Genomic DNA, 3,344 nt, shown 5'->3' with positions numbered 1-3,344 from the left:
TTTTCATGCGAGTCGGTCTTTCATGAATTTAAAATATAAAATATATAGTAGACTTATTAAGTCCCGTATGCTTGTGACTTGATCTACAGAGAACGGTAAAGACAAGAAGTTCCCTGTGCAAAACTTAGTTACATAGCACCATTTTTTCAAGCTATCAAAAGATGGAACAATTTTCGGAAATGCTTCAGCAGGCAGCAGGCCAACAGACTATTAAACCCGTGGAATTGATAAACAAAACCAAGAAAGCTGTATGATACAACAAATTAAAATCAAAACCAAAGATTAATAGTTTGCATTAACTAGGATCGTCAGCAGTCAAGTCTTTCCACCAAAAACTAATGGAAAAGAAGGAAGCTACTGCAAAATCCAGTCTAAGAAAGCATTTTCCTGCAAATAATTTGTAACCCAACCCTGCATATCTCCAAAAGAAAAACTTCTGACTTTAGTTAATTCACTATATTTCAATATTCCTGTATTGATATTCCATAAATGACATAACAGATGAAGCTAAATTCATCCTTGATCAAGATGCATCAAGAACATGGTTTAACATGTACCTAAGCAGATTGTGTGTGCATTCTTAGAAAGGGTACATGTACCTAAGCAGATTGTGTGTGCATTCTTAGAAAGGGTACCTCTAAATCAGATTTAATTGCCACAAGCCATTCAATAGAAGTAGTAATTCAAGGATTATAACAATACAGTTTGCCTAAAACAGTAAAGGGTAGCAATAAAGGACATACTAGATGGACTAACACAATGAAATAAGCATAAGAAAATATAGGTTTACCAAGTAGACAAGCTGGTCAGTCAGACATAGGCTCCACCAGTCCAATTTCTTCCCCTTCACCCAGGAAAATATTATGTGGTAAAACTGTGGAACAAAAGCTGATAACCTTGTGAAACTTATTAACAGGTGATGGCAATTGGGGCACTCTCCTCCAGCTACACTTGCCAGACTCGTTAATGATCTCACAAATGCAAGCAGGGTACTTCTTGTGATACTCTTCATTGAATACATAAATAAGACTCCCAATCCCAACACATTTTAAGCTGGCAAACTTATCATCCTCCTCGCTATCAACCAGCCCATAAAGCAAATCCTGAGGCATAATAGCAATTTCACTGAACTCCATGCTTTTCTCATCAATCCTCCACAAATTGAAAGATGGCCCTCGTGGTCCATTACACATACCAGCCAAAACAAGCATTTCTTGACATGCAATCAGGAATGCAAAAAGCACACCAGGTGGCCTCAATGTCTGTACTTGGCTCCAAACATGCTTATCCAAATCGAAAAAAGAAACAAAGAAAGTGTATATACCAAACACAAATAATCTACCTTTGAACAGGGCAGAGGATAAAGTCTGAGATGAATTACCGGATCGAAAATCAGCCGGTAAAGTCGGACAGAGATCCCAAGAATCGGAAGAAGGGTTATAAATTTCAACAGCCAATCTGTCCTCGATATCAACCAAATTACCAATGAATCGAACACCGCCAACAACTATAAAATGAGGCTTGGATATGTGAGATTGAGAAGTATTATGGTCAAAGAAAACGCCAACAAGTGGGTTGATCCTGGAAAAGCGAAGGGGAGAGGTGGATTTCCAGCGGGGTTTGAGGACAGGGGAAAAGGAGAAAGAAGGAGCGGTGGAAAGAGGAACCCATTGGAGCCAATGAAGTCATGGGAAGGGAAAGGAAAAGAAGGGATACGAAACCAGGAGTTGGAGGAGGGGTCGAAGGCGAAGGACTGGTTGTTCTTGGAGGAGGTGTTGTGGAGGCCATGGAGGAAAAACCAAGGAAGTTTGTGGTGAGGAAGGGAAGGGAAAGAAGGGCTGGAGATGAGGGAATGCCAGCGCTTGCATACGACGGAGGCACGAAGGAGGGAGGGGATAGGGAGGTGGGAGAGGATTAGTTCTGTGAGGTCGGAGCTTAAGGAAGTGAAGGGTTCCGACATTGTGCGGACTAGAAGCTACCCAGAAGCAGAAAGCGAAAGAGAAAGAGACAAAGGAGGAGGAGGAGGAGAAGATAAAAGGTAGTTGGAGGGGTAGTTGGGAACGTGACTGGAGAAGCGTGACCATTGAAGAAGAATGAACCAGCAGAAACCACGGATGAATTTGTAATAATGGAATTTATTATATTTTAATTTTTTTTTTTTCATTTTCAAGCAATAAAGTCATGATATTCTGTGTTAATTTTACGTAAGAAAATTCAAATTTTCCTTTTATTTTTTTCTTATATCCAATTAAACTCATTTTTAAAATTTTATTTCAATTAATCAAATCAAATAATCTAATTTTATTTAAAAAATAATAAATTGTCTAATTAAGTTTTATACTTTATAATAATAATTAATAATATTTTAATAAAAATATATTAATATTTTATAATTAAAATTATCATTTTAATTATAACTTAAAAAGATTATAAATACTAATTAGAATTTGATACAATGGTAAGACATACTGCGTTTTTAAATAGAGGTCTCAATTTCATTAAAAGTGGTAGTCGAATTCTAAAAATAATTAATTTTTTATAGATAATAAAATGAATATAAAAAAATACCCTAATGTACTAATAATATAATAATTTAATTTAATTAATTTTTTTCTTATTAATTCTCATATTTGAAAAGGTAAAAGTGAAAAAAATTTATTTCCTTTAACTTAAAAAATAATTAATTTTTTAAAAAATACAAATCAGACTAAATATTATATAATTGTGTGAGAACTCAATTAATTTTTTTTATATAATTTATTTCAATGTAAGTTTTATGATACAAATTATAAAATTATTGGTATAAATAATTACTTGTTTCATATTATATATCTCAATTTTAATTGGCAAGAAAACATGGGATGCCTTTATGATATAAAATTTGTCACAAATAATTAATATTTCACATTACAATAATTAATTTTAATTAGCAAGGAAATATAATAAAATACAAAATATAATATTTTCGTTCCACATAAAGAGTAAAAATTATAAGTTTGATATAGATAAATTATTATTTCATACTCCAATAAAGGTACCATAGAGAACTTGAAAATATTTAAATAAAAATAAAATTAAAAATTTTATTTATTATTTATTATTCTAAAGATTGTTAAAAATCATTAAATAAAAAATTATTAATTATTTTGGTTGAAATGATATTTTATTAAAATTAAAAATTTATTATACTATTAATACTAATATAATTTATCTAAATATAAGCCATAAATACACAATATCAAAAATTTACCTTAAAAAATTAGGAATTTAATATTGTATGATAAGATTTAAAATATTAAAATGATAGACACATGAACTTTACATTTTATTTAACAAAATATAAT

General features: G+C 31.5%; 1 pseudogene; it reads right to left on the bottom strand.

The window, feature by feature from the left end:
• Positions 1-269: 269 nt before the first annotated feature.
• Positions 270-2,106, bottom strand: LOC131181441 (F-box/kelch-repeat protein At3g24760-like; annotated as a pseudogene).
• Positions 2,107-3,344: the final 1,238 nt, after the last annotated feature.

This window comes from Hevea brasiliensis, chromosome 7 (assembly GCF_030052815.1).
Source record: "Hevea brasiliensis isolate MT/VB/25A 57/8 chromosome 7, ASM3005281v1, whole genome shotgun sequence".
NCBI classification, from domain to species: Eukaryota; Viridiplantae; Streptophyta; class Magnoliopsida; order Malpighiales; family Euphorbiaceae; genus Hevea; species Hevea brasiliensis.
The sequence above is the reverse complement of the archived record's forward strand: the minus strand, read 5'-3'. Positions and strand labels throughout refer to the sequence as shown.